Here is a 14,734-nt window from a genome sequence, read left to right as displayed (position 1 = left end):
AGTTTCACTGGTGCCCAGAGTGCTTGATGTGGTCCTGGATGTCCTGGATGAAATGATCATGAATGTGGTTGAACTTCTTTAAGAAAACAAGCTATTGTATTTAATACATGCTAACATGTTTCTATTGTACTTTAAGGTATGGATGTGGCTTGAATAAATACTATTAAATAGACTCACCTGATGCAGGCTGTGTGTTCCTGGCCTGTGTGTTAACTGGCCCCTTGAGTACTACTGGATGTCCCTTCTCCTGCAGCTGTATTTAAACACAGAGTTCATCCATGCTGTTCGTTACACAGTTGCATTTGGTCATTTCTATCATCCTACCACATAGTTGCATTGTACAAATACATTTTATCTGACCATGTAACTTGTAGTAGATATATTACAATTACTGCCACAAGGCTAAATAATACTAGGCTACTGATTACAATTAGTAGTATTAATGTGATGTGATTATTGAAGTAATAATTGCTAATAATAATAACAATAACAAAAACAGCAACAGTAGTACTAGTTGTGTGGGCTACTTACAAAGTTCAGAGGGAGGCGAATCAGGCGTCCTTTCTACAGCGGCCTCTGCAAAAATTGCCTGAGTGCATCTGGCCAATTTTAAAACAAAAATAAACAAAAATGTTTAGTATATTCCTGGGGAGGAACTGTACAGAAGGGTGAACACCACCACTATCCCCAAAATGGTTACTGTGTGTGCACCTGCTAGTTGTGAACAGTCACTAAACAGAACTTATGCCATTTATAATTAATGTAGACAGCAACTGTACTTTTCATAACTAGCATACGTTATCCAGATACTGGTCTTTTGACATTTACATCCATGTAGGTTATCAGTGAAGTTACGTTTGCTAGTAATAGCCTACGTAGCAAATTAGCAAAAGTAACAGTCGCTAGCTAGCTTTAGCGTAGCCTAAGTGACAGCAATGAAACGTCCAATATTAGGTGATGCACAATACTACATGTATTTCGTTTGACACCTTAATGGCTGAGATGAGAAGACTTACCTCTATACTTGCTTTCTTTTCCTCTTCTTCCTTTCTTCGTTTTCGTCCCTGTGCTCCAGATGGTATTGACCGCTTCATTTTTGCGAATGTCACGTAGCTGACACGCTCACGGCTCACCCCACCCTGGCAATGTGCAGGAGCCCTCACATAACTAACGTAACGTAACTTAACGCAACCGCCCCCCCTATCGACAATAACCATCAATTCAATCTAAAAATCAGGTTGAAGTAAACGTAGGGCTGAAGGGGCGCCCTCGGATGATCATGATTAATAAACATGTTTTTATTTGCTTGTTATTCTAACTATGATTAATGGGAAGTAGGTCCAAGGGCGACGCTAGAGGGCGCCCCCAACCCATTTGTCGCCCTAGGCAGTCGCCTAGTTCGCCTATGCAGTGGTTCTCAAAGTGGGGGGCGCGAACACTCTCCAGGGGGGGCGCGATGTCACAGACGGAGAAAGAAAAAAAAACCGCCGACCTGTCACTGGTTAGTGAAAGCTCCCTCAGTAGCGAAATGCAAGGGGCTGGACTGACCCAAACAAATCAAATACTGTTTTGCTCCTGATCCACCAATCAAAACGGAGTATTATCATTTCAACGCGAGTAGCACCTCCGCTTCCGAGTATAAAAACAAAACGCAGGCATGGCGGTAAGCGCTCACCCTGAGACGACACTTTGCAGAGTTTGTGCAATTTCTCTTGTTTCCTCTATCATTCAGATATTCATTGCTTTATAAACAGTATTTTTAAAGACTCACTCCTTCCTTAGTAATACCTTACTGCACTTGCAGTAGGTCTATTCGTAGCCTATTCTAAGGAGTAATTTGCTCCACAATCTTTTAGAAAAGCTCGTAGCCCCGAGAGCTAGCCTAGCTAGCTACCTTTTCCAACTACAGCTAGCCCTTTTCTCCTTAACACCTAGCCTACCTTTAAATTTTTTGATCATCCACCGCAACAAATAAAACACCAGCACTTGAATACTATTTTGTGCTGTCCCTGTCTACATTGTGTACAGTTCGTTTGGTTAGGAATCATTGCCTAGCACAGCCTTATCCATTGTTCGTGTGCAAGTCGTTCACAACCACACATACAAGAACACGACGTTGAAATTAGAACTTTATTAACTTCATACGCTGTATCAGAAAACAAACACAACATGGACAAGTTTCTGATTCGTAAAAGTCAGAAAGAGAAGCCTGTGGACTTCTTTAAACATAAACGTGATGGCCTCCAGCAACAACGAACCACCATGTCCAAGCATAGCACTATCTCCAAGCAGTGTCTGGAGCATCTTATGTAGTTGCTCATAGAATTGCTAAGCTTGGCAAACCCCATACAATTGCCGAAACACTGATTTTGCCGGCCACGCAACACGTTTAGAATAATGATAGGTATTGTGCTGAGTTTAGCTCCTATGTCAAATTACACTGTATCACGCCGAATATCAGAAATCAGTTTGGGTCCTATTTCAAAGAGGACTACCGTTCATTCGCCTGAGTTCGGGATCCATTTCTCTGCTCAGCAGATGAGCTGTCACTAGACATGAAAGAGCAGCTGAAGAGTGACAGTAGACTTAAGCATCTCCCCTCTTTCGTCATTCTTTTTTTTGTAAAGATCACAAGAGGCCCATAATAATAACAGTATCCTAATGATAGCAATAATACCACTTATTATTATTATGATAATAATAATAATACAATAATAATAATTGGTCGATAATCATTAATTATAATAATACCTACTATTACTGATAATAATAATAACAATAATACAAATAAATAGTTATAATGATTGTCTGTATGGGCCTAACAATAACAATAGCCTAACCTTGACATGTCAGGCCTATCAATAACAATACACTATCTATCTATCTATCTATATATGGTGGTGTAGTTGAGGGCGGTGGCGGCGGGCCGCGGGTGGATGGGGGGGCCCCAACTACCCCTAACCAGCTTTGGGGGGGCCCAGCTTGCAAAAGTTTGAGAACCCCTGGCCTATAGCAATCGCCGGCCCTGTGTGCAGAGTGGAAACTGATAATATGGTATCTAAAAACATTCAGTCTCCAACAGCTGCCTCTAGCCCCATCCTGTGCCATCTTCAGGGGCGGACTGGCCATCGGGGATACCGGGGGAATCCCCGGTGGGCCGACGGGGTTGGGAAGGTCCAAAACGCCGGCCCACCCCTATCTCAAGCCGGCCCTAGCCTCTGACATCGCCGGCACCGCCTATGTTCTGGGTTTGACAGAACACATAAATATCTCTAGTGAATATAGATCTGAGAAATTACTGACTGAAATCTATAGTACTCCTGGCGATCTGTATTTACACTCATGGTTCCTATTTTCCGAACATTTTTCTTCTTTACTCATCTAATGTCTTCCGTCAGTCTAACTTTGTTTTAGGCGTTATTAAATGTCAATAACTCTAGCCTACTCAACACTTGCATCACTTGCTCGCAGACACCTTCAACACCCCCACACGCACACAATCACACACCCAGCATGCAACACTACTGATACCACTGATGTTCCACACCCCATCGTATGTTCTGTACTGTTCATTTCTACAATATAGTTCATGGGCGGCTTGTCCTTAAATGGGCGATTGGGGCGACGTAGCTGCCTACGGGAAAAGGAGCTTTCTTTTTCTGTGGATTCTACCACTAGACCGTCTGATCTGCCTCTGATGTCATGTCGAATCAGCCAACAGTCCCGGCACAGTCAGGCAAACGTGGTGCTTCAAATGACCCCGCCCCGTTTTTTGGGCAAACTGGAAATCGCCCCCTGATCTCTCTCATTGACTCTCATGTTAAATCCATTTTTAACATTCAGTGCAACAACTCGATCGCTCTTTGGAAAGTCGGCGTACTAATGAAGATAGAATTGACAACAAAACATTTAGGACTTCCTAGACCAAATGTATCCATTCAACAGGTTCTACAAGGGGGGGGTGGGATCCTACATCCAAGAATTGCAAACGAAAGAAAATCGTGGCTAGCAGGCTGTGAAGTGGCTAACCCGCGTCTGGTATTCCTATATACCACTGTCACTTTTCATAGGTTTTACAGTGTGAAGGTTCGCTCTTGCGCACTAACACTGAGTTATTTTCTATGTGATGACTTATTTAGCTTTGTAAGCCCACTACTTTCAAGATCAGTCAATAATATTAGCTGTTTTGACTTATATGTTGCCCCCTTCTTTATGTTGTTACTGGACATATCATGTTTCCTGTTTAAGACTATGTTACCATCGATACAAACTTTTGAGACATGTGGAGATAATGAAAAAGTGGGATATTTTAAGGTAGGAGCCACATCATGTTTGCTTATGAAGGCCTCCTGGGATGCAACTTTCTCTTCATAGCTTTCCACCTGTAACTAGCTACTCTAGCTTAGTTAGGTTTATTATGTGTATAGGGAAATATTTCTGTTGTGTGCTGCCATCTAGTGGATCAAAAAAGGTATTGCTGGTACGAGTTAATCAGCTAACAACAAATTGATACAATTGTCTTGCTTAATATAACTACTGAATGGGTCGCCTTAATCATTATCAAAAATATGCCCCCTTGATCGTTTTTTCAGGAGCCGCCACTGGTTCATACTAATTATACCCTCTGATTCCAGTTTCTTATTGTGTGGTCTTTCTCTGCTGACATTCATTCCTTAAGGCTCTGTAGTTATACATATAACCTTCTGATACTAGCCCAGAGTTAAGCATATTCATCTAGCAAACTATACCTACCTTGGAGTGTTACAATAGCCAGTATAATTTTATTCCATGTGTCCATCCAGTCAAATTGGTGAATCTGAATGTTATTTAAAAAAACATATATGATGTCATTTCTTGACCGACTGGTCAAAACATGTGATGCATTGAGTGGGCAACGCGCCGTGTATTAAGTGGGCCGGTCTGACAGTAACTCCCGGGCCAATTTTTTCCCCCAGTCCGCCCCTGGCCATCTTAGTGGTGTTCATTTACTCTGCATTTTCCAGATTTTCAGCTCTCTGTATGCACTTTTGTTAGTAGTTTGTCAGTAGACCTATATTTTTTGTATGTCCACAGCATGCTTTCCCACATTCCGTATCGTCCGATGCATGTGGTTAACTGTGCTCTTGTGAGCTGGGGTGGGTGGTTAGGTGTGGGTTAGTGGTGAGGTTGGCCCCATTTCGGTGTGATGAATGTTCACAGCAAAATAAACACTTGTTGGTGTTGACTGTCTTTCAGTAGGTCATCAGAGAAATAATCAGAGTTCTTCATCTTCATGCCCTTTATCCTGGTGTTTCTCCACTGCCTGTTCTTTTAAAAGCAGTGCTGAGTTATTACTAGAAAGTGAAGTTAAGTAAATGTACTAGTTTGCATATAGCTGTTTATTGTGTGCAAGTGTGCACAAAAACAAAAAAAACAACGATAGACTATCCTAAAAAGGATTTGTTTTGTGTTAATGATGCATCTTCTGTCTGCTCAGGAACTGTTGCTTGCCATTTGTGCCATTTTACCATTTTGCACTGCTACTTGCTATGCAGTCAGCCATCTTCTGACCAAGGGGTAACTCTCCAGATCCTCATCACCCAGATCATCTAACCTACAGTAGACTAACTGAAATTAGGTTTTGAACCCCCCCCCCCACACACACACACACAAGCACACACACACACACAGCAAGATTGTTAACTTTTAAATAATACAAATAAATTAATACAAATATTGTATTTTAAGGTGTGTAAATGTGTCCCTAAGCATGTCATGTTTGCTTGTTTGGAGTGCTTTTAACATCTTGAAATACAAGATGTCATTTTCTAGAGTGCACGAATCACAAGAACAGAATTCGTCACCTGGAAGTTTTATATGGCACCCAGACTTACCAAACACCAAAACAACATGTGTGTATGTTACAGGTATTTTGAAGGGTGTGTTGATCTGTGCCAATATCAAAATCCCTCACCTTGGCTCAACGGTAGCGTGTCTGACTCCAGATCAGAAGGTTGCGTGTTCTAATTGCACTTTTTATGCACAAATGTTTTTCTCAAGACCCATGGCAATACGTTTCAATCAAATGTGCACTGCACAGTTTGCATTGTGTGCAAAGATAAGTCAGTATTCAAGGCTATGCAGTGTTAACCTTTTTTTCAGAATTCGAGGGAAAATGTATGTAGTCTGTTGGAAAAAAAAATGCCCCAAAGTTTATATTGTTGTAATGACACAATGAGAAATGGGGCATTTACATTAAACGTAAGTTGTGCTTTACCTTTTTCTGCATGACAGAAGCCCACTTTGGGGGGGGAAGGAAAAAGGGGGGAAGAAAGGGGGAAAAGAAAAGAGAGAAAAAAAGGGGAAAGGAGAGAAAAAAAGAAGGAAGGGATTTTGTATGGCCTAATCCTCCTTGACTAACGTTTTTCGATGTTGATGTACATCATTCATTTATTTTTTAAACCTTAAACTTCTGTTTTTATATGCATTTATATGAGAGAAGAGGTTTTCGGTTCGAGTCCCACCATTGGCAGAAATTGAGATTTGCATTATTTACTACAAAGTTCATTTTTGTTATTGGAAATCACAATTTGTTTCCATATTACTTTTTATTAACCTTATATTAGTGAGATGGATAATTTAACATTGAATATTTCAATGCATATATGCATTTATGAGAGAAGAGCCAACCCCAAGGTTCCCGGTTCGAGTCCCACAGTTATCAGAAATATAGGTGTGCATTAATTATTGCAAAGTTTATTTTTATGACTGGAAATCACAATTTGTTTGCATGTTACTTTTTATTACAGTTTTTTTCAATCATTTTAACTATTGTACCAATACCATGTACACATTCCCAAAACACTTAACACATCGAGCATACCAGCAGACCATGTGAACCAAACTGCGGATCCTTGCCTCTATGCTTAGATACAAATGCTGTCATCGCCTTATTCCAAAATTTATAGATACCTGTCCCAGTCAATGTTCACTACCAGCAAAACGCTGTGCAACTACAGTATATTTTACTGATACTCTGTTCAAAACAGTTAACTTTCAGTTCAAAACCTAACGTACAGTAATTTAGATCACTGTAGATGGAAAGATGCTGTATTTGGAAGACAAATGAAGTTATATGCTTGAATAAGAAAAAGTATTCTTACATATTTTAGCAGATTTATTTTATTTTAATTATTTTAATTATTATTTTGTTTTGGCCTGCAGACTTCTTACTATCTCTACAGAAGGCAAACATACTGTAGATGTTACTGTTCCTGAAGAGTTGTTTCCACTATTACAGTACTGCTCTATACTGTATGTAAGTCATAGGCTATCAGTGAAAGACAGTGATTGAAGAATGCAATTACAGTAAATGTATACCCAAAATAGTGAGATCCACAGTACTGGTTTACTCAACAGTGAGATCTACAGTACTGTTACTGGCAAAATACAGAGGACATCATGGATCAGCATTACATAGGACTACAGCAGACTTCTATTTTCTTTTTTTCCTGTGCAACATAGTTCTTGGTGAATTGGCATGGAATTACTTTTTTGAAATGCAGCTAGACAGGCAGATTTGACCAACTTTCGTGATTGTATGGGACAATGTGGCCTTTGACCACTCCCGCCAAGTCACAGGGTGGTTTGCAGCACATCCTAGGATGATGTCCCTATTCCTGCCGCCGTACTCTCCTTCCCTCAACCCCATTGAGGATTTTTTCTTCGCATTGAGATGGAAGGTTTATGACCACCGCCCACAGGACCAGATGTCACTTTTAGAGGCAATGGCTGCTGGGTGTATGGACATAGCCATAGTGTCTTGATCAAATATTACGTAATTTACATTGCAAAAAGTGAAAATTGTTATTCTCGGTTTCTGACAAAACACTAATTTACTGTATTTGCAATTACAGTAAATTTACCACACTCAATTGTGACAACTATTGTGAGAGGCAAACCAGCATATGAACACTGTCAGCAGATTCTTGGCTTGGATTGACATATTTCAGCATTTTAGAATTATTTGTTTACTGTCTTATTACAAACTTGATGGTGGGCACACATTAGCAGGGAGGAGAGGGTCAGTCGCCACAGACAAGTGGCTGGGCAGGTCCAGTCCTTGTATCACCACCACGTTGCCCTGCCTCTACACCCCCTTGTTCAGCCACTGTACCAGGGTGGTGTGGCTCAAGTCCACCAGCTGCAGGGTGGTCTGCTGCATAACAGCCTCATTGGCTAGAATGCGCTGCCTGATCCTCCTGTAGTCATTAAGGATGAAATCCCATCTGGACAGAGAGAGAGAGAAAACAGCAGCCCGTGAGAAAAGACAAAAACATATGCAAGTGTGAATATGTATGACAGGGCACAGAGGGAAAGTAGTAAGACAATAAATGTCCCTGACCTGCTGGTTGGTGAGGGCAAGAGAGGGCTGGTTCCTCAACTCCACCAGATATTCTGCAGTGCGGTCAACTCGGTCCATGCCTGGCACGCCAGAATCATCCACAGCCTGAGAAAAAAAAAAAAAAAAAGAACTGATCAGCGACAAATTATGAAAACATATGTGGGACAAAATGCAGATACAGTGATTTTATTTCTTTATACACAATTATGAATTGACCCAGACACATCAGGAGAGGCTGGGACACCTGGCTGTAGCATGCTGGAAGCAGTCAGGGAGGAGGCTGCAGCAGTCATGCAGCAGTCACAATACAACAGGTACAATAAGCAAATAGGTACAGTTGTCAACAAGTAAACACTGAATGTGAGCATGCTTTGAACAATACACTGAGACACTGCAGCACATAAACATACACTCCTGTCCTGTACCGTTATCGTTATCATTAGCAATCATATTATGCATGATCAGTTACAGTAGCTGTATGATAAACGATGAAATGACGCTTAACATCGCTGGTCAGGCGTCATATACAGATAGCAACCTAACTAGATGGTTAGCTAACTGATACAAGCTTTCAACAACTACTTAAATCACTGCGAATACTTGGACGTGTGCCTTTTTCAGCTCAGAGTAACATTATAGTAGTTACACATTGCTGTTTCCATTCATAGCAATGTTGTTTTTATTAGAAGTAGCCAGTGGCGTTTCTACATTAGGGGCAGATGGAGCACTGCCCCACCAGATCCAGATGACGCTGTTGTGCAGATTTTTTTTTATGCAAAGTAGTGTGAATATGTGTGTGAATAAACTTGACTCACAAGCATTATAGTCTTGTTTTGGAGTAATTTGATTCGTGTGTTTTTCTGTCTGTGTGCTTGCCCTGTGAAATGCTGCTCTCCGCTGTCCCTCCCTTTCCGGTGGGGCAACAGCCCACGCTGCCCCACCGTTACCATGGAAACACCAATGAGCGTGAACCACACAGGCCAAAGTTAACATTGAGCGGTGGGGCACTTTCAGATGTGCCTCACGAAATCTGCCTGGCAACTAGACTGGAATAATGCGAAAACCGCGAGACCTGTACCCCGTGACTAAGAAAAAAAGTCATATACAGTCAGATCAAAATCAGACAGATCAATGCCAGTAACGTTATTGCTAGTTAGCTATCGCTAGTTTTCGAGTATTTTGGAAGTGATGGATGTATCAATGCAATCTGCAAGGACATCGTCTTTTTACAAAGTTGTGTTCATTTAGCAGCATGTTTTGTTGCTGTTATTTGTTTAAGTTGTGCCTTTTGCTTCATATTGTATGCCACACGTGTGCCACAAGCTTAATACATTAGTCAAGTTATTTGAGCTATGTGTCTGTCTAATCTTTTTACTTTGTTGCAATCATTTTACTTTAATGATGTATTATAGGCAACATCTTTGTGTTGCGCTGAGCGCTGAAGCATGTGAAATGTATTTGAAATAGGATTTCTGCTCCCTGCTGGCACTCAAAATGCAGCCCATAACATATCTTACTGGTCTACTGCTTATAATAATCAGCTACCTCTAGTTTTTTGACGGTGACATGAAGTATCTGTATCTTCAGCGGGGTGATGTTGAGGAACGTCGTTCTGCGTAACTTGGTAACGTAACGTCACACAAGTTCAAGCCAATGTCACGCTAATGGAGAGAAGCATAGACATGTATATATGTCTATGGAGAGAAGCGCCGCGATTTAAGCAATAAGCTCACATGATTCACTTTCTCCGTCGTAAGAACTTGATGGCCTGATTGCACTGATCGGAGCCAATGTACAAATTGAGGACCTCGTGGCGCAACGGTAGCGCGTCTGACTCCAGATCAGAAGGTTGCGTGTTCAAATCACGTCGGGGTCAATTCTTTAAGTTATCACTTCTTGTGTTAAATATAACGCAGGTAACACTCTCCTCTAGGCACCCTTGTCTCTAACCAGATCAAGTGTGTGAACAATAGGAATTACAGTCCGGTTCAGTTCATTACATTTCTTCAGTATTTCATTAAAACATTTCAAGGGGCCTACATTTCAATCTGCGTTACTTTTGTGATCTTTTTCGTAAACCTTATGAAAGGGGTGCTCTACTTCTGTGATGCCCTGTGTCTTAGTTGGGGGGTTGAGATTTGTAAAATCAAAACACTCGCTTAGAGGCCATGGACAAAAAGTCATGAAAGCTCATAGAGGTAATTACTGTGAGTTGTTTATTTTTCACCCTACCAGAGCATTAATACTAAATTAATAATTTTACAATTGCAATTATCAACCCCATAGCATCATGTCTTATTTTAAATGACATCAGAGCTTTAATTATCTTGAAATGTTTTGGATTAGGAAAATATCATGCCATGTAAGGAAACAATCCACCATTACTTCAGCATTTGAAGAAGTGGAAAATCCTGCAAATCTGCAATATAAAGGAAAGAATTTTGTTTACGTATTATGTATTTCATATTCTTGAATTCTGATGGAAAATCCATCTCTTGAAGTTATTTCTTTCTTTCTTATGAATATAATATACTCACCATGGGTATTTTTTGTTCTTTAAAAAATGTCGTCCTGCAGAAAAAGGTATGGTTAAATTAAGTCTATGCTTACTGCAACATTTAAATGTGTATTGTATTTTCTCGTAATGACAAAAAGGGAATATCATTCACATAAACATATGACTAATATTTACAATTAAAACACATGCCCCCAGTATGACAGTCTTTAGAGTGACATCCATATCCAGTGGAAACTGCAGTTCATAGTCGTGTTTGTCTTCACATTTGGATATGTTCCCTATGACAACGTTTCCATCCAGTGATTTGATCTGTTGGAATATAATGCTGCAGATTTTTATGCTTCTTTGTACTTTTGAAACATGTAATATTTCATTCCCACGCAGTTTTTGAACCTTTTCTTCTTACTAAAAAATAATGCCTCTGTATATGACCTGCATGATGCCACACTGAAAGATCCCAAATTACTTGATTTGACTGAAGTAACTAATTACTGCATCAGCTCTGTAGTAGATCATATAATACATGGATTACCTGGAAAGTCATCCTGCAACAGCATCGCCATCCCAGACATGACTGGCCTGCTATCTTCAGCACTGGCTCTCTTCTCTCATCTAAAATGGTCAGTCGGGGCCAGAAGAAAGAATTGTTGCATTTGACATATCCTATAGGAAGGCCTGGAGGACACTGGACCTCCATCTACAGAGCATGAAAAAACAAGTGTGTGAAAAAAAATCTACTTTCTCTAAGAGAAAACTCTAAGTTAAACAACTGAACTTCCTGTATTAGAAATGCAGAGCAGGGCAGCTACGGAGGCCTCTAGCATGGCATAGTTTTTCTCTGTTATGCTACTGAACTGATGAGAGCTTTCAGTGAAAAGTGATAGTGTGTACACAGATTTTTCATTTTTGATTATGAAATAAATTAGTATAAATAATACATTATAAACAACAATACAAACAAATGAACCAATTAAAGGCACAGCCTACTTCAATCTCTAACTGTCTGTTTTGTGTGTCCTGGCACAGTCCTGGCATAGTAAATGGGAAGCAAACATATGGGTCTGGCTGAGCTATAAACAACTCCAGCCAATCAGTACATTGCTTTGAAAGCACAGAAAGGGGGGGCTTGTTGCTGTTGAGGTCAAATAGCAACAAACTGTCGCCAGAATCGCGGACTGCACCTTTAAATAACTACAAATAGTATACAATCCCAATACCTCAGGTATTGGGAGGTTTGAGACAACTGTTCTTATTAGAGTGATGACATGATGGCCAGTGATGTCTGTGACATGCATGATGAAGGAATGTTTTGAGTCACAGCACTGGCAACTGTCTTCCTTTTCCTCTTCGTTCACACTGAAGATCTTCCGTCCAGTTTTGCCCATCACCATGTACATATGACGGCTCTCGATACCAAAACATACTAGCAAGAAAAAGATCACTGCATGTAGAAAGCAATATAGAAATATAGCAATACAGAAAGCAATATAGTTATAATATAGCATTATTATAATAAAGTATTGTTTATTGTGCTGTGTGTGACCTACTGGTAAAACAATCTTCAGGCGCTTCCTCTTTTTGAACCAACAGATGAGTAAGCTGTGAAAATAAATCAAATTCATAGTATAAATCAGACAATAAAAAACAAAGAAGCTTTACTTGTAAATTGCTGTATGTGCATTCAAACTACCTATATCAAATCAACATACCTGATTCAAAGACTGCAGTAGAGGTGGACAATGAGAGGCTCTTTCAGAAGTATCCATCAAGTGCCTTCATGTGAAGTTTCAAAGGGACGTACAACATACATGGGAAACATATTCAATCATTACAGTGTGGTAGATTATATTTTCTTGATATCATGGCAGTGACAGTGGAGATTTGTGTTAACTAAGCATACCATCTATAACTACTTCAGGAGTGTCACCATCACTGTCTTGGCTAACAGCATCAAGTGGGTCCATGGACACAGAGCCTCCACTGGGAGCTAAGGAAAACTCTGCACAGGTGTCTTTATGTTATGGGAGATATATTCAATCATTAAAATTCTGTAGATTACATTTTTGTTATTGATATTGTGTCATTTGTGATCTAAACATACCCTCTACAACTGCTTCCGGACCATTGTCATCATCTTGGCTTTAAACAGGTAGGTTCATCTGCGAATAAATCTTCAAAATATTACTCAAATACACAAAAACAACTAACTAAAGAACTAAGTTTCAAAAATATAGCAAAGGGGAAGAGTAATGACTTTGTTTTGTATCCAGGGAGTAGAAATAAAGTAGGAAGCATACTGTCACTGCTGTTTCGTACTGAATTAAATGAGTCACCTGGGTTGAGATTTCCTCTTTGATTGAGCCCTCGGCAGGTATCTCAGGGCTTGCCATCATCTTGGGATATTCTGCTGTTGTGTCAGCTGCAGTAGGAACACCAACACTAGACTGCTGAAACTGTTTATCTCTGTGAACCGCAGTGTGGGTGCTTCTTTATAGTTTTGCCAACTAGTTCACCATATCCTTTGACCTAGACAAGTTCCATGTGAGGGACTGTCTTTCAACTGCAACAAAAATCTTTGTTTTCCTCACCTGTATCTGGGAGGTGAGGGTAACATTGTAAGGCAATTCAACTTTTTTACCAGTCATCCTTACCTTCTAGGTCAGTAGTGCACTTAATAATGCTGCTAAATTCAAATTCAAGGCCGTTTATATATGCACAGTATATATAGAGTATTATGTCACACAAAAAACACTATTGTACAATTCATGATGCATGAAACAAAAGCACCTTAATCACTGTAATATGTAGGATGCGCAAAGTGGAAACTGATAATATGCTATCTAAAAACATTCAGTCTCCAATAACTTACAGCTGCCTCCAGCCACATCCTGTGCCATCCTGTGTTCAGTAGACCTATATTCTTTGAATGTCCACAGCATGCTTTCCCACATTCAGTATTATCCGATGCATGTGGTTAACTGTGCTCTTGTGAGCTGGGGTGGGTGCCATTTGTGCCATTTTACCATTTTGCACTGCTACTTCTATGCAGTCAGCCATCTTCTGACCAAGGGGTAACTCTCCAGATCATCATCACCCAGATCATTATTTTTATTTATTTATTTATATATATATATATTATATTATAGCTTCATTAGGTTTTGAACCCCCCACTCACACACACACACACACACACACACAGCAAGATTGTTAACTTTTAATTAATCAAAATAAATGAATACAAATATTGTCAGATATTTTAAGGTGTGTAAATGTGCCCGTAAGCATGTCATTTTTATTTGTTAGGAGTGCTTCGAAAATCTTGAAATACAAGATGTCATTTTCTACATTTGTTTTCTTAAGTGCACGAATCATTAGAACAGAAGACGTCACCTCACCTGGACGTTTTTTATGGCACCCAGACTAACCAAACACGCCCTTTTTTATTTGTTATTTTATACGATATAGGTATGTTTCTATAAATGTGTGTGTGTCACAGGTATTTTGAAGTCTTTGTACATTTCTGGAAGTGCCACATTATCTCGTATGACCTCGTGGCGCAACGGTAGCGCGTCTGACTCCAGATCAGAAGGTTGCGTGTTCAAATCACGTCGGGGTCATTCCTTTAATGCTCCCTCAAGCGAGAGTCACGGGAGCATGTTGTCACAAGTGACATGTTGTCAAGCTAACGGAATTCGGCTTGACAAATTGTACTTAATTCTTCTGTTCTTCAAGATCCTGTGTTGTTGACATATCAGCATGGGAAGTATTTAGAGATGTAGGCCTGAACTGTTTACAGCTATACAAAAATGAATAAATAATGCCATCAAGTTAAT

General features: G+C 40.0%; 2 non-coding genes across 2 annotated transcripts; both read left to right on the top strand.

Annotated features, from left to right (window-relative positions):
- Nucleotides 1–10,187: 10,187 nt before the first annotated feature.
- trnaw-cca lies at nucleotides 10,188–10,259 on the top strand. The gene has a single exon. It is a non-coding gene; the product is annotated as a tRNA-Trp (tRNA).
- A 4,187-nt stretch (nucleotides 10,260–14,446) lies between these two features.
- Nucleotides 14,447–14,518, top strand: trnaw-cca. The gene has a single exon. It is a non-coding gene; the product is annotated as a tRNA-Trp (tRNA).
- The last annotated feature ends 216 nt before the right edge of the window (nucleotides 14,519–14,734 follow it).

This window comes from Clupea harengus, chromosome 22, assembly GCF_900700415.2.
Source record: "Clupea harengus chromosome 22, Ch_v2.0.2, whole genome shotgun sequence".
In the NCBI taxonomy this organism is placed as follows: Eukaryota; Metazoa; Chordata; class Actinopteri; order Clupeiformes; family Clupeidae; genus Clupea; species Clupea harengus.
This window is presented reverse-complemented; position numbering and strand designations above follow the sequence as displayed.